Source organism: Coffea arabica, chromosome 8c, assembly GCF_036785885.1.
Source record: "Coffea arabica cultivar ET-39 chromosome 8c, Coffea Arabica ET-39 HiFi, whole genome shotgun sequence".
Classification (NCBI taxonomy): Eukaryota; Viridiplantae; Streptophyta; class Magnoliopsida; order Gentianales; family Rubiaceae; genus Coffea; species Coffea arabica.
In genome coordinates, this window is record NC_092325.1 from 26,329,863 (window position 1) to 26,351,306 (window position 21,444).

Sequence of the window (21,444 nt, forward strand, 5' to 3'; positions counted from 1 at the left end):
TTGATCCAATGGCAAAGTTTTTGTAAAAATATCAGCAAATTGATCTTTAGAACAAACATAATTTACACAAATTTTACCTTTTTGAACAAGATCACGAATAAAGTGGTGCTTTATAGCTATATGCTTTGTCCTAGAATGCTGAATAGGATTTTTGGTCAAATTTATAGCACTAGTATTATCACAGAATATAGGCATGCAATCATACAACAATCCAAAATCATTCAAGGTATGCTTCATCCATAAAAGTTGAGCACAACATGCACTAGCGGCAATATATTCCGCTTCGGTTGTAGACAATGAGATTGCATTTTGTTTCTTGCTAAACCAAGAGACTAAACAATTTCCAAGAAAGTGACAAGATCCACTAGTACTCTTTCTATCCACACGACACCCTCCAAAATCAGCATCCGAATAACCATATAGTGCAAACTTACTAGATCTAGCATACCAAAGACCATAGTCTAATGTACCTTTCAAATACCTAAAAATCCTTTTTACAGCATTCAAATGTGATTCTTTTGGACAAGATTGAAATCTAGCACACAAGCAAACAGCAAACATAATATCAGGTCTACTTGCGGTTAAATAGAGTAGGCTTCCGATCATACCTCTATAGTGCTTTTCATCCACATGATTACCTTCTTCATCTTTGTCAAGCTTTGTAGAAGTGCACATTGGAGTTCCAACTTGCTTTGAGTCCTCCATGCCAAACCTTTTCAGCAATTCCTTGGTATATTTTGCTTGATTTATAAAAATTCCCTCACGGGTTTGATGTATTTGAAGTCCAAGGAAGAAATTTAATTCTCCCATCATACTCATTTCAAATTCACTTTGCATAGTGGTGGAAAAATCCTTGCATAGATACTCATTAGTAGCACCAAAAATAATATCATCTACATATATTTGCACAATAAGAAGATCATTTAACACTTGCTTAGTAAAAAGTATGGTGTCCACAATACCTCTTTTGAAACCATTTTCAATTAAGAAACCACTTAATCTTTCATACCAAGCTCTTGGAGCCTGTTTTAAACCATATAAAGCTTTAGAAAGTTTAAACACATGACTTGGAAATTTTGTATTTTCAAAATCGGGGGGTTGATCCACATATACTTCTTGATCAATAAAACCATTTAAAAAGGCACTTTTAACATCCATTTGAAACAATTTGAAGCCTTTGAAGCAAGCAAAAGCAAGAAGCATTCTAATAGATTCTAATCTAGCTACGGGAGCAAATGTTTCATCAAAATCAATTCCTTCTTCTTGTGCATATCCTTTAGCAACTAATCTGGCTTTATTTCTTACAACAATACCTTTATCATCCAACTTATTTCTAAATATCCACTTTGTGCCAATGATAGGTTGATTTTGAGGTCTATCAACAAGTGTCCAAACCTTATTTCTCTCAAATTGATTAAGTTCCTCTTGCATTGCCAAAATCCAGTTTTCATCCTTTAAAGCCTCATTGATATTTTTGGGTTCAAAAAGAGAAACTAAAGCAAAATTGTCTATCAATTTTCTAGATGAGGAACGAGTGTTTACCTTCTCGGATGGATCACCAATTATAAGTTCTTTGGGATGATTTTGGCTAAATTTCCAAGCCTTGTGAAGATTTTTGAATGGATCATCATTTTTGTCCTCATCTTCCCTTTCTTGATCTTCATGAGCTTCATTCTCCATTTCCTTTGCTTCCGGTTCAGAGTTTCCTCCATCTCCAATTTTCAGCTTTTCCATTCCTTCACGAATACCTACATCATCATCCTCATACGAACGTTTGGAATTATCATCATTAGTTTCATCAAATGTTATGTGTATGGCTTCTTCTATCACAAAAGTCCTTCTATTAAAGACTCTATATCCTCTTTTGTTCTCGCAATATCCCAAAAATATTCGTTCATCAGATTTTTTCTCAAACTTACCAAGATGTTCCTTTAAATTTAAAATAAAATATTTACAACCAAAGACCTTGAAATATCCAACTGTAGGTTTCTTGTCAAAAATCAGTTCATAAAATGTTTTATTCAAAATGGGTCTCAAAAGGATTCGATTCATCACATAACATGCAGTGTTTACCGCTTCAACCCAAAGGTACTTTGGCAAACTACATTCACTTAACATGGTTCTAGCAGCCTCTTGTAAAGTCCTATTTTTCCTTTCTACAACACCATTTTGCTGTGGAGTTCTTGCAATAGAAAACTCATGTGTTATGCCATTATAATCACAAAATTCTGGAAAACCACAATACTTGAATTCTGTTCCATTATCACTTCTAATTCTAACAATTTTTAAACCAAGCAGATTTTGCACTTTAGCAAACAATGAAGTGAAATTCTTGAACGCATCATCCTTATGAGCAAGAAATATTACCCAAGTATATCTAGAATAATCATCCACAATCACAAAGCAGTATTTCTTACCTCCCAACCTAGTGATTTGAGTAGGACCAAATAAGTCAAGATGCAAGAGTTCTAAAGGTTTGGAAGTAGATACACACTTCTTTGGTTTAAAAGAAACTTTTGTTTGCTTTCCAAATTGACATGCATCACATATTTTATCGTTTTCAAAACTGATTTTTGGCAAGCCTCTAACTAGCTCCTTTTTCAAAATTTCCTTTAGTAAATCCATGTTAAAATGACAAAGTCTTCTATGCCACAACCAAGGATCTTCATTTGAAGCTTTAAGACATTTTAAGCTAGAAGAATCAATTTTATCAAGAACCACAATATATATGTCGTTGAACCTCTTACCTTTGAACACAACATTATATTTGGAATCAAGCACAATGCATTCATGCTTTTTAAACAACACATTCAAGTCTTTATCACACAATTGACTAACACTAAGCAAGTTATAACTTAAGTTATCAACTAAGAGCACATTATGAACAAAAGTTTCACCATCCTTACCAACATCACCTATTCCAATTGTCTTAGCTTTCACATTATCACCAAATGTCACTTTTCCACTTGATTTTGATTTCAGCTTTATGAACAAAGAGGGATCACCGGTCATATGCCTTGAGCAGCCGCTATCAATAAACTATTTGGACTTGTTTGAGCATTTTTCCTGAAAAGAGAAAGTGTTTGGTACCCATTTTAATTTTTGGGTCCACAATAGTTAGCATTGTATCTAACTAACCACATGCATTTCATCCCTTTGTTCAGATTTCTTTTCACATAGCAATCACCTTTCAAATGTCCTCTTTGACAACAAAAACCACACATAATGGAAGAGTCCTTAACATGTACTGGTTTGACATATCTCAATCCACCTCTTCTATATGTTGTGAAACCATGTGCATTTTTGTTGTGTGCAAATGTTCTTTGAAAAGCAGTAAGATGGGTAGATGACATGTTCCTTTTGATAAAATCCTGCTTTCTTGCTTTCAAAGTTTCATCCAAGTTGTCCATTCTTTTTTTCAAATCACCGTGTCTTTCCTTCAGCATTTCACAAATATTTGTCTTTCTATCAAGCTCATTTTGAACATCACATCCAGCTCTTACAAGACTTTTATTGTCAGTCTTTAGTTGTTTATTTTGTTGAAAAAGACTTGTATTTTCTTGAATGAGAAAAGCCATTTTCTATTTTAACTGCTTGTTTTTATCATAAGATTCCTTCAAGGCATTATGCAGTTTTTCAACAAAGGATTCAAGATCATTATCTTCATCATCATCACTTTCAGATTGAGAGTGTGTGGAAGTTACCTCATTATTTCCAATAGCCATGAAGGCCATTTGAGCTGATTCATCCTCTTCTTCAACTTCCCCTTCGGAGTTGCATTCATTCCAAGTAATTTGGAAGTTGTTGAATCTTGGTTTTCGATCAGCTTTCCCATCTTTCATCTTCTTCATGGGGCATTCGTTTGCATAGTGTCCAGCCTGTCCACATTCATAGCATTTGTCCACTTGCTTCTTGTTGAATTCTTGTTTTCCTTTGTTCCTCACATTTGATGAATAATTTTGAAATTGATTGCTAGGTCCTCTCTTTCTAAACTTCCTTTTATTCAAGATTCTCTTGAAACCTCTTGTGATGAGAGCAAGATCATTATCATCACCATCCGAGTCTTCATCATCCAAGTGAGTTGGATCATCTTCACCTTGAGTAGTCTTTAGAGCAATATTTCTCTTTGCTCTAGCATCCTTTTCCTCCTGCACTTTAGATTTCAATTTCAACTCATAAGAGGTTAGTGAGTTAATGAGAGATTCTATAGGCACAGAATTTAAATCCTTCGCCTCCTCTATTGCAGTCACTTTATTTTCCCATTCTTTGCACAATGCATTGAGAATTTTCCCGTTCTTCTCTCCCAAGGTGTACTCTTTGCCCAACACCTCGAGATCTTTGATCAAATCATTGAACCTGCAATACATTTTGTCAATATCCTCAAGAGGTTTAATTTTAAATGATTCATACTTTGTGACCAAGATAGCCTTTTTCTGTTCTCTCACGTTGTCACCACCCTCATGGATTTTTCTTAGCTTATCCCACATTTCTTTGGCCGATTTACAGCCTTTTACTCTAATTGATTCATTTGAATCTAAGGCACTATAAAGAACGTTCATGGCCTTGGCATTCAATGTGAGGTTCGTCCTATCTTGAGCATTCATTTCAGCTCTCGTTTTTTGCCGAAGCAAACCTGTATCTGCATCAAGAAAGTTAGCTTCATGCGGTCCTTCACTCACAATAAACCATAGTTCAATATCAATAGATTGCAAAAAGATAATCATCCTTTCTTTCCAGCTAACATAATTAGAGCCACTAAACATGGGAGGTCTAGTAACAGATTGCCCCTCAACAAACATAGCATGACTGGTTGTCATCTTTACTCCAAGCCGTTAGAGCTTAATCTCAAGGAGACCAAGCTCTGATACCAATTGTAAGGCCCAAAGACAACCTAAGAGGGGGGTGAATTACGTTGATTAAAATCTTAATCGAATTTATGCACTTTTTCTTTAATAAAAATTTACCTTCTTTTCTAGTAATGATCAACCAAGTAGATTAGAAGACGAGAGCAATATTGATTAGAAAAAATAAGTATAGATAAGCAATGAGAATTTTATTAAACAAAAAGTAAGATAGAATATCAAACCGATTGTCTACCAAGTTTTCCTCAAACTTGAAGACCAATCACAAGGTTGAGCAACTTCTCTTTGATGAAAGATGATCAACTAGATGTACAATGGAGGGAGCACTTCCTCCTTACCCTAGGCCTCACTTAGTCAAGTTAAGAAATTTTACAATCACTCAGATAACCCTCAACAAAGCTACACTAATGAAACTTTCAACCACAAGAGAAAAGCTCACAAGAAATTCACACCACTTAGAGAACAAATCTAGTTTTGGAGACTATTTTCTAGCTAAAATATCTCTTGAGATCTTGTAAACAAAGTGTGCAAAAGTCCCTACTTGGTTCAGAACACTTTGTTTTTAAAGAGGATCAAAAATGGGCTTCATTAATGCTTCCAACGGATAGAAGGCAGATAAAAAGTCAGCTAGCCGTTGGGGCTTTCGGACGTCCGACGACCAAATCATCGTCCGAACCAATCGTCCGAAAACAGCCAAGTTGAAGTTCGGACGTCCGATGAGTTTTTATCGTCCGACAGCACAGCGTCCGATCGTTGGCAGAGAGTTGGCAAGTCATCTTGGAATTTTTCGGACGTCCGATGGGGTTGATATGCGTCCGAGGTGTGCGTCCGATCCTTCCGGACGTCCGATGCTTCCTTATGAGCGTCCGACAGAGCTTCCTACTTGATGTTCTTTATCCTTTCGGACGTCCAACAGATTCCTTTCGGCCGTCCGACATGAGTGTTCTGTTTTTGCTTCTTCTTTTGGTTGATTTGCATTTCATGACATATTCGTACCTGATTCTTTGATAGGCAAAAATACTTATATTTGAAGAAAGTTAGATAAACATTTCAAAGTACCAAGAATAACAAAATTCACATACTTAAAAGACAGTATCTTTGATCGGAACAAAACAATGACTAAATTCGTTTATATTATTCCAATCTTGTTTGCCACATCCAAAGCATCGTAGTCTGGAGTTAATCGAACATATGCTTTCTTTGTTCCATCAGGCCTAATCAAAGTGTTCACTTTCTTGGTCTGTATTTCTTATATAAACATTTCAAATTACTTTGTGATCATCAAAATCAAGAATAACACATCTCAAAAGAGAACGAGTGCGATGAAATACACACTCGACTCTATTTTTCAAAATCAAGCAGGCTAGCAAGCAATCTAGCATGTTAAGCAGGTATCGAGTTCTTAGGGTCATTTGATATGGTTAATCATTTAACCAATTCATGTAAATATGCAATTCAAGTATACATTTCTTAAATAGGCATGAGTGTGGTAAATACTTAACACATAGTACTTAACACTTAATAATCATGAATGAACATGTACTAGACTTATTCAATTACGTATTCCTATATGGAACACTCACTTAGTCAAAACAAGCGAGTAGTTCTCAAACAAGCGATTTAGGTTTCCGCTCCGAGATTCTCTTGAAAGTTCCCTCGAGTGCCTGAGTAAACAATAATCAACTACCACTCAAAATCACTACAAATCTCTAATTATCGAGGAAGATTGTACGTTAGAGCAATCTAAGGAAATCTTATGAAAATGAACCTCAATTACTCGTAAATCGAGATTCAAGAGAAGTTTTTTAAAGAACATGAGCAATCGAGTTTTCATTTTGGAAATCAAGTATAAAATGTTCGAGTAATATCGAAGGAATAAGGAGTATTTGAAAACTCCCTTCCCTTGGAAATTCGGAAAATTTTCAGGTTTGATACAATATTTTGAAAAATCGTATCTCACATTTTACATGTCAAAAATTGGAAAACTTGGTACCATTGGAAAATTCTTTGAAAGTACTAAAAGTTCTTAGAAGACACTTTTCCACGAATGTAAGTGAAAGGCACTGAATTTTTGGCTCAAAGTTGGTAACTTGAATTACCAAGACAAATTTAAGTTGGTTTTTGGCCAACTTTGGAAATTCGGCAAAATTCACTTGTTTTGAACTAACCTTTGAAATTTGGAAATCAATTAGTGTTGCAATCCAAGAGTATAACAAAATAAGTGGAACGAGAAACGGTGTTTCGAGAACCAAGATATGGTGACCCAAATTTACCAAAATTTCCTTGTTAAACAAGGGTTTTCAAACTTAAATCATGAAATTTAGAAGTTTGATTGAACATCAAAACGACCTCGGAATAGCACCACATTTGGTATGTATATACGACCATATAAGGGTTATTCCTCTACCAAATTTCATAAAAAAAATATGTATGGGAAGTCGGTTAATGAAACCACAAGAAATTCTAAGGCTAAGTTGCCTTTGAACTTCCGTTTTGCCGTTTTTCAAACGTTTGGCCAGGGCACATTTCAAACATGGTCCATTCCAGTAAGAAATGTCTAAAATATGTCCAAGGTGCATTTGATAGGTGATTTATACCAAGAAGCTTTGGAAAACAAGTCCCAAATCATTGTTAGTTACAAATCTGTCCAAGTGCAAAATTCTATCACTGTAGCAGTTTCAAACTTTGGCCACAACTCACTCAATTCAACTTGGAATTGGGCATGGTTGATGGCATTGGAAAGCTCTCTCATAAAGCTGAATTTTCTCAGAAGAAATCATTTTCAAATTCTATCCACAAACAGCTCGTTTTTTAGCATCAAGAAGTAATTTCTGTCCTGTCTCCTGGAGAGCAATGAAATAGGGCAGTGATTTTCAAACGAATGGTGTGGCTCACTCAAGTGGAACCAGAATGTGCATTTGGTACCAATGGAAAGTTGGGAATGTCTAGTTTCAAATGCCACCAACAGCACTCAATTTCGACATCGGAGTACAGAGTTATGAACGAAACAAGCAAGCTGTCTGAGCATTACGGGAACAGTTCCCAGGTTCACTAGCTTCACGAAAATAATTCATTTGACCAACCAAACCTCAATATTTTTCAATGAAATTTTATACACCATCTATACAACATATAAACATCATATACAAGCCATTAAACCCTCAAAATTCTGCAGAAAAGGGTATGATCAAAGCAGGGGCAAAATCGGAACTTTTTACTCCATGCACTCCTTGACGTTTCTACTAGTTATACACCAGTAATCTACCATTTTGAGCACTAAACCAACATTAAATCCATCATCAAGCATGAGATCAGCCCTCAAGACAAAGGTGGGAGTTCATAGAGCCCACCCATTTCATTTTACACCATAAACAAAGCTAACCAATGGCATAAATGAACTTAACTAGGTAAGATAACCTCCAAATGACAAGTTTCTAAAGTTGGATCATCACTCACTTGGTTGGAGGTTCAAGAGCAGAATTTCGGTCACTCTTTGCTCCAGAAAACCGTGGCTTTTCATCTCCCTTTTGCAGCTCAAAATACTCCTCAAGTGTTAAGCTAAGTGTGGTGAAATTTTGGTAGGATTTGAGTGAAGATTTGGTGTGGTTTTGTGAAGTAAAAATTGAGAGAGCAATGGTGGTTTGAGAGAGAGAGATGGCCGGCTGAAATGGTGAGAAGAGAGAGAAGAGAGTGATCAGATTTTAGCTTCCAAGAGAAGCTTCAAGTGTGTGGCCAGTTGTGCAAAAGTCAACTCTATTGTTTCGTGCTCAATTCCTCTCGCGTTTGTTTCACTAGTGCACTAAACCTCTAATGCACTTTTATTCATATAAATATTATTCATTCTTAATTGTCCCAAAATAAGGGTCTAAAGTTCTTAAATTTAAATCGCACATGTGAAAACGCGTATCTCCAATTTAAGCACAATAACGCGAAACTTCCGAGAAATTCTTATGACGACAATACTAATAACTATCACTTCAGTATTTAAACATTAAAATACCTAATTTAGGTCCATTGTACATGTCTCCAATATTTCAAACTTATTGTACTCTCAATAGGTCAAGATTTCCAAAGACGTATTCACTATTTTCACTAAACGAGCTTCCGGAAATTAATTTTTGAAACAAGTCACTTTAAAAATATAATGAAACTATATTTCCATGTAATTAGGTCTCAAAAACTTAGAAAATAATATTCGGAGTAAAAGGCCAAATAACTAATTAAATAAGCTAGAAATAGGAGATTAAATAAGTAAATTTTGCGAGTCCTCACAAATTCGGATTTCTTCAAGAACAAAAACGGACAAAATTTTTTTCAATTGAACTAGATACAAAACACAAGAAAGATAAAACACAAACTGGAATTTTTTTCAGAGGAATAGTAACCATAGATGAACAGTAACAGTGTGAACAATAATGATGAACAGTGACAGGGTGAACAATAACGAAATTTTTTTTGGCACGAAACACAAAACAAAAAGAGACACGACACAAAACCCTGAAAACTCTAGAGAACAATAACGACAAAGACATGAACAAGAAACACAAAAAAGGATATAATGTTGATACTTGCAACTAGATCTGATACCAGCTGATATATACTATGCCCTATTGCAGATGTAACCCGTAACATGACAAGCCATAGGATCTAGAATAGTGTATCACAAGGTTTATGCAGCAAAAACTCAAATCACACAAGGACAGCTCGAGTATGAATTGAATTGGTAGAACAACACTGCAATCTAGTGCGTTTCTAGATTGATAAGTCGATTAAACATTAGGACCATTCTAAGATGCTCAAGGATAGCTCACAAAGAAACCACGAGAAAAACACACGTGTCTAATGCTGGAAAATTGGTTCTCTATTGTCTAATAATCAAAGTAAACAGTTCGGCTATTTATAGCCAAAGTCTTAAAACTAGTCCAAATCCGAGTCAAATATGGATTAGAACACTTATCCCTTTAAACTACTAGTCTAATGGCACAAATAGCTAATTTAACTTGCCATTTATTCTTAATAATTAACAATTAAGTAATTAAGCAAAAGCTTTACAAATTATGCGAAAATAAGAAAACCCTAAAAATTAATACGAACAGAAACTGTGTTCATTGGTGATCAATCGCGGATTCGAGATAGAATGCTGAACTATGAAAATGAATGCGAGATGAAGCATTGAATCGAATCCGTGACACAATTAGCGAACAAATCCGGTCGCGGATCCGTCACGAGTCATTTTTCTCTGCTTGATTAAACACGCCAAGCTCTTTCCACACTATTCCAACTCCTTTCATGTGTTTGTAAACATCATGAATCAAAACTCAAATTGAGGCCTTACACATATTTAAGGTCCTTTTGAGTAACTTGGTCGAACATGCGGTTTGAAACCCTTGAGAGCGCAAAGATTGGCATCACTTTCCAAATCACAAGGCAATTACTTCATGTCATCCTGAAAAAAGTTAATTCTTACAAAAAAGACAAAAAAAAACTAATTCTTATGTTACAGTCAATGTATGCAATGCATATATAATTTTCAAAGAAATGCATATATCCTTATTTTAGTCAAACATTGATCCTTAATGTTTGCATTGAAGCAATTCTTATTTGACCTAAAGTAGGACAATTGACAAAATTTATGGCTAACACCTAACAGTCAAAACCAAATTCATTTTAATAAACAATTGGCTTAAATACAAATTGATCCCCTTAAATTATGGGATAGCAGCAAATTACACCACGTATTCATGAAGCTGAAATCACCCCCCCCCAATGATCAAAAGTCAAATTTATGGGATAGTAAAAGACAATAATGCCCTTATTGTAGGAAAATTGTCTCATGACTGTTTTTTCATTTTATCTTTCTACTCCTCCTTTTCATTTTTATGTTTATATTTCCTTTTCCTCCCTATTTATTCCTATTACTGCAAACAAATTTTGAAAATAATGTGCTAAAGAATTTTCTTTTATGGTTAAATACAAGCTATTAGTTTCTTACTAAAACAATTTAATCATCTTTTTTTTAACCTTAAACTTTTCCTACATTATATAAATACAACCTTTTTTATTGGAAAAGCTATTTTTTTTTTAAAGGAAAACAGGAGTACTACTCCCTCACATAATGAAAATAAGGAAATTGCTTAGCATCTAAACATATAATTCCAGTGAGTAACGACGGCAACGTAGTAGAATCAAAGACTGTCAAAGCCCAAGTCCGTAGCGCTAGTTTTGCAAGACCATCCGTAGCGAAATTGACCTCTCTATAGCAATGTGTTAGAATGAACTTAGCCTTAGTTAATAAACTGCATATACGTATGATGTCCCCATCAATTCGCCAAGGACACCTTTCCAACCCTTTAACAGAGGTAAGCAAAGCTTGGGAATCAATTTCTCAATAACATTGTGAAGGCCCAAAGATAAGCATAATTGTAGCCCCTCCAACAATGTCATAGCTTCAGTCTTCATATTAGTTTGGAATCCATAAAATGAAGAGAATGCTCTTAGAACCCAGCCGTGTGAATCCCTAACAAAGCCTCCACCCCTCCCCCCCCCCCCCGAGTATCCTGGATTCTCAACTGAAGACCCATCAACATTCAGCTTTGCATAAGGAGGTATTGGCAGAGACTAAGCCAGAGTTAGACATTTTATGGGCCTGGAACGTTTAAAGAAAGACAAAATTCCCGTATGCAAAAGACTCTTGTCACCATCATTCCTCACAATAAAAGGATGAGATAAAGCAATAGAATGCAACAACCGAAGCACCTGAGCGAAAATATGATCCGCCGTCATGTTGAAATCCTCAAAAATTGCTCTATTCCTTGCCTTCCACAGCTCCCAACAAATGAATAGAGGAACTATCTGAGCCAACTCAGTCATTATTGACTTCCCAGAGTAATGCGTCCACCAACTATGCAACTTGACCATGATATCATCCAACGGTGATGTATATATACCCAAGTTTTGTTCCATTTTCTGCCATACCTGATCCGCCAATTGGCACTTTACGAACTCGTGGTGTATACTATCTTCATTGTGACAAAACGGACATTTGGAGGAAAGATTGAACCCAAAATGCAGCAATACATCTGGAAAGGGAAATATAAGGTTAAGTAATTTCCATATAAATATCGACACCTTTAACGGAGCCCACTTACTCCAAATTAGTTTCCTGGACACCATTGAATTGGAGGGTTGCCGAATTTTATCCAGCACAGAGGATATTTGAAAGTTGGCACTCATTGTTGGATACCATACCATCAAATCCTTGCCCTTAGAAAGCTGAATCTGTGATCGCAAAATTTGCGTCTTTTCTTCTTATGTGAGGCCAGCCTTTACCGTCTCCAAATTCCAAATTCCATTACTCAATAAATCTCGAATACAAACGTTAGACAACGGTACTTGCAGCTTTTGAGCTCCATAGGACCAAAACCTAACCAATTATCATACCAAAATGAGGAGATGCCATTCCTTAACAGCAACTGCAAAATTTCCTCCACCAAGTCACGGACACCAAGCATTCACCTCCAGCAAGTAGCAACCCGAACTTGAAGTCCTAAGGGTTGCTATATTCAAATGCTGAGCAGCAGTTGCATATTTTGAGTGCATAAACTGGGACCACAGCATATCAGTCGAGCACATTTTTCACCATAATTTGCGCCCAACAACTTTTAGGATGTTTTGCAACTAATTCAACCCCAATCCATTCTCTTGTATTGGCTTGCACAGCTTGCTCCATTTCATCCAATGCCTTTTGTCCCTCCTGTCAACCTCCCCCCAAAAGAAAGAAGACTTTATCTTCTTTAGCTAATTCAATACACTTCTAGGAGGCTTTAAAACAGCAAAGGTGTACAATGGAATAGCAACCAAAACATGTTTTATAAGTATTAGACGGCCTCCAGCAGAGACTAACTATTTTTCCAACCAGCTAATTTCATCCGCAACTTATAAATTATGTGCTGAAAATGTTCTTTTTTGCGCTTCCCTTTAAAAAGTTTCCAGTCCAAATAAACAAAGGAAAGTGTTTTCTGCTGAAAACTAGTCCAACGAGCAATCAGTCATTGCTTAACTGCCGAACATTTGGAAGACACCACACAAAAGCTCTTGTCTTTATTAAGATTTCCACTTGAACCATTTTGATATAGCTCCAAAAAATCCATGAGGCCTTTCACTGAACGTCGGTCTTCTCTTGTAAAAATGATAATGTTATCCGCAAACGCTGAGTGCAAAATTGGGATACACCCTCGGCCTATTGCAAATGGTTGCAATTTCCTTAATGAAATCAAATTCTTCAATCCTCAGCTCAAAGTCTCCAACACCAATATGAAAAGAAAAGGAGACAGTGGATCCCCTTGTTTCAAACCACGCTTTGCTTGGAAAAAACCACATGGTTTCCCATTGACGAGTATAGAAAACCAAGCTGAGGCCAAGTTATTCATTATCCAAGAGATAAACCAAGAATGAAAACCAAATTGAGCTAGCAACCGTGACAAAAAATCCCAAGCGACTTGATCAAATGCCTTCATGATATCCAGCTTGAGGATGACATTATGCCCCCTAGCCCCCTTATCAATTGAACTAACCAGCTCCTGCGCAAGCAAGATGTTATCAGAGATTTCTCTACCACTAACAAAAGTAGATTGCTCGGATGAGATAAGACAGGAAGCACAGCTTTCAATCGAGAGCTTAGGATTTTGGTGAACACTTTATTTATAAAAGTACAAAGACTAATTGGCGTAAAATCTGCAAAAGACATAGGTGAGTCCTTTTTAGGAATAAGGACCACCATAGTACTCGCAATACCCTTTGGTATTGGAACCCCACTCATGAATTCCCGAGTAGCTTGAAAAACATCATCTGAAATAACCTCCCAACAATAAGTATATAACCTACACCCAAAGCCATCACACCTAGTTGCACTGTGCCCATCTAGGTCAAATAATGCTGATGCGACTGCCAAAAACCAGATCCGAGCTGAGTTGTAGCAAGCCGAGCTGGTCAGGTGCAACCGACCTGAGAGAGGGAGCCGAGCTAACATACCAGCAAAGAAAGGTCAAGGGCGGGACAGGTGTCCCCGGAATATCTCCGATGGTCAAGTCAGTAGAGCTCAAGAGTAGAACAACAGTAGAGAGAACTGTAGATGGTGTACCTTGTGTCGTCTTGTGGTGTTGTATATATAGACTTAATAGGTGGTAGTTTCCATATAGGAGTCAAAATCCCCTTAGGGTTCGGAGTCCTTCTAGGGTTTCACATAACCACCCCTGAAGATCCGGAGGCGGCGGCCCATCAGGCCCACTTCATGGAGAGGCGGCGGCTACGGCCGAGCTGACCTCCCTCTACTCCGAGCTGCTCTGCCCGAGCTGCCCTATCACAATATCCGAGCTAACATGTGGCATCCGTAGATTGGTTGGCCGAGCTGACAGGTCATCATGTCCGAACTGACACGTGGCTACTGGGAAATTTGCCCCACTACAAATGCATTCTTAACTTCGTCTTTAGTGACCTCCCTTATAAGCTGCTCATTTTGTTGCGGAGTAACCAAACTTGGAATATTATTGAAAAGTTCCAAAATTGCTTGGTTGTCCACCGCCGAAGATTCTGTCAATAAAGACTTAAAGAAGTCTATAGCCACTACTCCAATGTTATCCTCTCCCTCAATGTAGACTCCCTCCGAATTCTTTATTCTTTGAATGGTAAACTGAGCTCGTTTGTCCAGAAGGGAAGAATGAAAATATCTTGTATTAGAGTCACCTTCCGTTGGCCATTTAACTCTCGCTGCTTTTTGTTTCCAAAATGCTTCTTCATCGGCCAAGTGTTTTAGCAAAGAGGCCTATTGTGAGGACCCGAATTTTTATTTACTTACTTTTATTTCATTTTATTGGCTTATTTAATTATTTATTTATCTGTTTATTCCGAATAATTTATTTCACCCATTTTAAATCCATTTGCATGGAATCATGTCTCTTTTATATTTTTAAAACGTTTCGTTAGCGAATTTAATTTTTCTGCGACTCGTTTAGCTAGAAATAGTGCATGCATGTTTTTCGAGGTAAATTCAGTCCGAGAGTGCAATAATCTTGGAGAATTAGGATGATCATTAGTAGACTAAGAAAACTAATTGAGAGATTAGATATGAGTGAATTAAATTAAGCTCAATTTGGAACACTAATAGTCCACTATTCAAGTGTTGACTTTTTGTACCCAAGAGAACTTTATGTCATGGCACCTTTCTCATCAAATCACATCAACCAAAAGCCACAAACCCTTTTCCCTCTTCCCTCTTTGGCAGGCCATCCCCCTCCCACTTCTCAACAAAAAATTTCAACTTCCTTTTTCCATTGTTGCTCTAAGAAAGCTCTCCACACTTGCTTCTTGTCTTAGGTTTTCATACAAGCTTGGAAGAGGACTTGATCAAGGAAGAAACTTGGTGATTTAGAAGCTCAAATCCCTAGTGTTTACTCTTCATTTTGGGCAGCAAGGTAAACCTCCATGAAACCCTCAACTTTTCCTCTTCAATTCATAGTAGTAAGTTAGTAGTTAGTTAGTGATAGCAAGATAGTTGTTGGGTTGTTGATGGGTTCTCAAGAACTTTGACATTAGGTAGTGGACTTGAGGTGGCTTGATAGGTAGAGGCTTTGAGGATTTTGTGTATTTAATTGCTTGTTTGTTACTTGCTTTGATGAGATATGGTTTAGTTCTAGTTGCAAAGTTGAAAAGAAAGCTAGAGGAATGAGAGTTGTATGCTGGCCGAAAATTTCTGGTTGTTCCTCTCTTGTTAATTTCAAAATTTTGATGTTATTTTGGTGCAATAATGCTTGATACATATTGGTGGTTATGTGTATGAATTACCTTCCAAAAAACTTTCCATTTGGTTGTGTTTAAGTAGGGTTAAAATGAGGTTGAATTCTGAAAAACTTCTGATCAGATTACCCCAACCAGTGTTCACATTTTTTGTCATAACTCTCTATCTGGGAGTTGAAATCAAGTGCCGTTTGTGGCATCTGAAACTAGACTCCGAGAGCTTGCATCCGAGAAACAGTTCTAGCTGCAGTTTGTAGCTCAATTTTGCCTATCTTGCAAAACAAATTTTATGACAGTTCCTTCTAGTGAATTGTAGTATTTTGAATCTAGTTTTTAACGCCGCAAACCACACTAAATTTTGAGTTGTGTAACTCTAGTTATGATCAGATTTTGAAACTCTATCTAGTACATCAGAACTGGAATTTCGTAAAACAGGTTCCAAACTTCAGTTTTCTTAGAACTATCGTATCTTGGTATAGAAAGGTCCAAATTGAGTTCTGTTTGTTGCATTTGAAACTATGTTTGGAGTTTTAATTGTGATATAAATTTTAAGGGCAGATTTCATTTCTACGAATTTTTCCGAATTTCCAAACTTCACTGAATTTGCAAGCCTGTTTTGCTCTGTCCTGTCTAGAACAGTGAATTTGAGCTAAAATTTGAATGACTTCGAATTGGAGTTTGAGAAAAGTATCTTCTAGAAAGTTTTGGTGCTTTAAGTCTAGTTTCCAACGGTATAAAGTTTTCAATTTTTGGACTTACGAAACTCGAGATACGATTTTTCCAAGTAGTGTCACTTTGAGCTGAGAATTTCTGATTTTCAAACAAATACACTTTTAAAGAACGTTTCACCTTCCTTTGTGATTATTGGATTGTTTTAGGTGTAATTTCATGGTTGAATCCGGGCTTTGATCGAGCCGTACCGTTCCTGATTTGTCTCGCGCCTTCAGATCCTCCTTCACGCTTCGACAAGAAGCAAAATATTAAGCAATCGTTCCGACGGAGCTAAATTACTACAGGATAAAGAACGAATAGGAAATTTGGATTTCGAAACAAAAAAGAGAGGGGTGCAACACGAGGACTTCCCAGGGGGTCACCCATCCTAGTACTACTCTCGCCCAAGCACGCTTAACTTCGGAGTTCTGATGGGATCCGGTGCATTAGTGCTGGTATGATCGCACCCGCCATGTTCCTTTCGCTTTATTCTTTTAAACTACCCCGTCCTGCGAAGCAGTGTGGCTTTTCTAGACCGAAATTCATTTTAAGCGTCAATTCAAGCATTTTCCTCTTATCCTTTTATTTATTTACTTTATATTTTTTTTTGTTATTGATTTGCACCCTGTTTTTTTCCCTCATCCCGCAACTCTAAATTATCATGAAATCAATCCTTCACGCTTGCAGTTAGGGGTGGCAATTCGGGTCCAAATCAGGTTGGCGGGTCGGGTTCGGGTCAACAGACCCGCCAGAAAATCTGTTGACCCGAACCCCGACCCGCCAACCCGTGACGGGTCAGGTATGCTGACCCGAACCCGAAAATTTCAGGTTTACGGGGCGGCGGGTCGACCCGAAATGACCCGAAACTTAATTTTAATTTATTAATTTATCACTGTAATTTCTAATAAAATCAATTTCTCACAAAACTAATTACATAATCAAGTAATAAAAATTTAAATAAATGATTCCAAATCAAATCTAAAATAAATTAAACACCGTAAAAGTGTTTTATCCCAAGCAAAATATAAAATAAATTAAAACAATACAAAAGTGAAAAATAATATAATATATTATTTGTCCAAGTATAATAATTTCAACTTCACACAAATTAAATAAATTCGTTTAGGATTAAGTAATTAATGCCTTTGAAAAAAAGAATAACTTAGTTTAGTTAGATAAAATTATTTTTATGTTTATTAAATTATTTTTAATTCGTAAACGGGTCATATCGGGTCATATCAGGTCACCACGGGTTGACCCGAAATCGACCGGTTTTCTTTTCGGGTTCATCGGGTCCAACCCGATTCTGACCCGAATTCCCGAAACCTCAACCCAAACCCATTAATTTCGTGTTAGGTTCGTGTCGTGTTTTCAGGTCGTGTCGAAAATTGCCACCCCTAGTTGCGGTGATACATTTGCGCCGACAAATTTGAGCGACGATCCGGGCTTTGATCGAGCCGTACCGTTCCTGATTTGTCTCGCGCCTTCAGATCCTCCTTCACGCTTCGACAAGAAGCAAAATATTAAGCAATCGTTCCGACGGAGCTAAATTACTACAGGATAAAGAACGAATAGGAAATTTGGATTTCGAAACAAAAAAGAGAGGGGTGCAACACGAGGACTTCCCAGGGGGTCACCCATCCTAGTACTACTCTCGCCCAAGCACGCTTAACTTCGGAGTTCTGATGGGATCCAGTGCATTAGTGCTGGTATGATCGCACCCGCCATGTTCCTTTCGCTTTATTCTTTTAAACTACCCCGTCCTGCGAAGCAGTGTGGCTTTTCTAGACCGAAATTCATTTTAAGCGTCAATTCAAGCATTTTCCTCTTATCCTTTTATTTATTTACTTTATATTTTTTTTTGTTATTGATTTGCACCCTGTTTTTTTCCCTCATCCCGCAACTCTAAATTATCATGAAATCAATCCTTCACGCTTGCAGTTAGGGGTGGCAATTCGGGTCCAAATCAGGTTGGCGGGTCGGGTTCGGGTCAACAGACCCGCCAGAAAATCTGTTGACCCGAACCCCGACCCGCCAACCCGTGACGGGTCAGGTATGCTGACCCGAACCCGAAAATTTCAGGTTTACGGGGCGGCGGGTCGACCCGAAATGACCCGAAACTTAATTTTAATTTATTAATTTATCACTGTAATTTCTAATAAAATCAATTTCTCACAAAACTAATTACATAATCAAGTAATAAAAATTTAAATAAATGATTCCAAATCAAATCTAAAATAAATTAAACACCGTAAAAGTGTTTTATCCCAAGCAAAATATAAAATAAATTAAAACAATACAAAAGTGAAAAATAATATAATATATTATTTGTCCAAGTATAATAATTTCAACTTCACACAAATTAAATAAATTCGTTTAGGATTAAGTAATTAATGCCTTTGAAAAAAAGAATAACTTAGTTTAGTTAGATAAAATTATTTTTATGTTTATTAAATTATTTTTAATTCGTAAACGGGTCATATCGGGTCATATCAGGTCACCACGGGTTGACCCGAAATCGACCGGTTTTCTTTTCGGGTTCATCGGGTCCAACCCGATTCTGACCCGAATTCCCGAAACCTCAACCCAAACCCATTAATTTCGTGTTAGGTTCGTGTCGTGTTTTCAGGTCGTGTCGAAAATTGCCACCCCTAGTTGCGGTGATACATTTGCGCCGACAAATTTGAGCGACGATCCGGGCTTTGATCGAGCCGTACCGTTCCTGATTTGTCTCGCGCCTTCAGATCCTCCTTCACGCTTCGACAAGAAGCAAAATATTAAGCAATCGTTCCGACGGAGCTAAATTACTACAGGATAAAGAACGAATAGGAAATTTGGATTTCGAAACAAAAAAGAGAGGGGTGCAACACGAGGACTTCCCAGGGGGTCACCCATCCTAGTACTACTCTCGCCCAAGCACGCTTAACTTCGGAGTTCTGATGGGATCCGGTGCATTAGTGCTGGTATGATCGCACCCGCCATGTTCCTTTCGCTTTATTCTTTTAAACTACCCCGTCCTGCGAAGCAGTGTGGCTTTTCTAGACCGAAATTCATTTTAAGCGTCAATTCAAGCATTTTCCTCTTATCCTTTTATTTATTTACTTTATATTTTTTTTTGTTATTGATTTGCACCCTGTTTTTTTCCCTCATCCCGCAACTCTAAATTATCATGAAATCAATCCTTCACGCTTGCAGTTAGGGGTGGCAATTCGGGTCCAAATCAGGTTGGCGGGTCGGGTTCGGGTCAACAGACCCGCCAGAAAATCTGTTGACCCGAACCCCGACCCGCCAACCCGTGACGGGTCAGGTATGCTGACCCGAACCCGAAAATTTCAGGTTTACGGGGCGGCGGGTCGACCCGAAATGACCCGAAACTTAATTTTAATTTATTAATTTATCACTGTAATTTCTAATAAAATCAATTTCTCACAAAACTAATTACATAATCAAGTAATAAAAATTTAAATAAATGATTCCAAATCAAATCTAAAATAAATTAAACACCGTAAAAGTGTTTTATCCCAAGCAAAATATAAAATAAATTAAAACAATACAAAAGTGAAAAATAATATAATATATTATTTGTCCAAGTATAATAATTTCAACTTCACACAAATTAAATAAATTCGTTTAGGATTAAGTAATTAATGCCTTTGAAAAAAAGAATAACTTAGTTTAGTTAGATAAAATTATTTTTATGTTTATTAAATTATTTTTAATTCGTAAACGGGTCATATCAGGTCACCACGGGTTGACCCGAAATCGACCGGTTTTCTTTTCGGGTTCATCGGGTCCAACCCGATTCTGACCCGAATTCCCGAAACCTCAACCCAAACCCATTAATTTCGTGTTAGGTTCGTGTCGTGTTTTCAGGTCGTGTCGAAAATTGCCACCCCTAGTTGCGGTGATACATTTGCGCCGACAAATTTGAGCGACGATCCGGGCTTTGATCGAGCCGTACCGTTCCTGATTTGTCTCGCGCCTTCAGATCCTCCTTCACGCTTCGACAAGAAGCAAAATATTAAGCAATCGTTCCGACGGAGCTAAATTACTACAGGATAAAGAACGAATAGGAAATTTGGATTTCGAAACAAAAAAGAGAGGGGTGCAACACGAGGACTTCCCAGGGGGTCACCCATCCTAGTACTACTCTCGCCCAAGCACGCTTAACTTCGGAGTTCTGATGGGATCCGGTGCATTAGTGCTGGTATGATCGCACCCGCCATGTTCCTTTCGCTTTATTCTTTTAAACTACCCCGTCCTGCGAAGCAGTGTGGCTTTTCTAGACCGAAATTCATTTTAAGCGTCAATTCAAGCATTTTCCTCTTATCCTTTTATTTATTTACTTTATATTTTTTTTTGTTATTGATTTGCACCCTGTTTTTTTCCCTCATCCCGCAACTCTAAATTATCATGAAATCAATCCTTCACGCTTGCAGTTAGGGGTGGCAATTCGGGTCCAAATCAGGTTGGCGGGTCGGGTTCGGGTCAACAGACCCGCCAGAAAATCTGTTGACCCGAACCCCGACCCGCCAACCCGTGACGGGTCAGGTATGCTGACCCGAACCCGAAAATTTCAGGTTTACGGGGCGGCGGGTCGACCCGAAATGACCCGAAACTTAATTTTAATTTATTAATTTATCACTGTAATTTCTAATAAAATCAATTTCTCACAAAACTAATTACATAATCAAGTAATAAAAATTTAAATAAATGATTCCAAATCAAATCTAAAATAAATTAAACACCGTAAAAGTGTTTTATCCCAAGCAAAATATAAAATAAATTAAAACAATACAAAAGTGAAAAATAATATAATATATTATTTGTCCAAGTATAATAATTTCAACTTCACACAAATTAAATAAATTCGTTTAGGATTAAGTAATTAATGCCTTTGAAAAAAAGAATAACTTAGTTTAGTTAGATAAAATTATTTTTATGTTTATTAAATTATTTTTAATTCGTAAACGGGTCATATCGGGTCATATCAGGTCACCACGGGTTGACCCGAAATCGACCGGTTTTCTTTTCGGGTTCATCGGGTCCAACCCGATTCTGACCCGAATTCCCGAAACCT

General features: G+C 37.2%; 4 non-coding genes across 4 annotated transcripts; all 4 read right to left on the minus strand.

Annotated features, from left to right (window-relative positions):
• Nucleotides 1-16,714: 16,714 nt before the first annotated feature.
• Nucleotides 16,715-16,833, minus strand: LOC140013932 (5S ribosomal RNA). Its single transcript, XR_011820784.1, has one exon. It is a non-coding gene; the product is annotated as a 5S ribosomal RNA (ribosomal RNA).
• A 1,135-nt stretch (nucleotides 16,834-17,968) lies between these two features.
• Nucleotides 17,969-18,087, minus strand: LOC140013940 (5S ribosomal RNA). Its single transcript, XR_011820792.1, has one exon. It is a non-coding gene; the product is annotated as a 5S ribosomal RNA (ribosomal RNA).
• A 1,135-nt stretch (nucleotides 18,088-19,222) lies between these two features.
• On the minus strand, nucleotides 19,223-19,341 carry LOC140013950 (5S ribosomal RNA). The gene has a single exon (XR_011820802.1). It is a non-coding gene; the product is annotated as a 5S ribosomal RNA (ribosomal RNA).
• Nucleotides 19,342-20,466: 1,125 nt separating this feature from the next.
• On the minus strand, nucleotides 20,467-20,585 carry LOC140013951 (5S ribosomal RNA). Its single transcript, XR_011820803.1, has one exon. It is a non-coding gene; the product is annotated as a 5S ribosomal RNA (ribosomal RNA).
• Nucleotides 20,586-21,444: the final 859 nt, after the last annotated feature.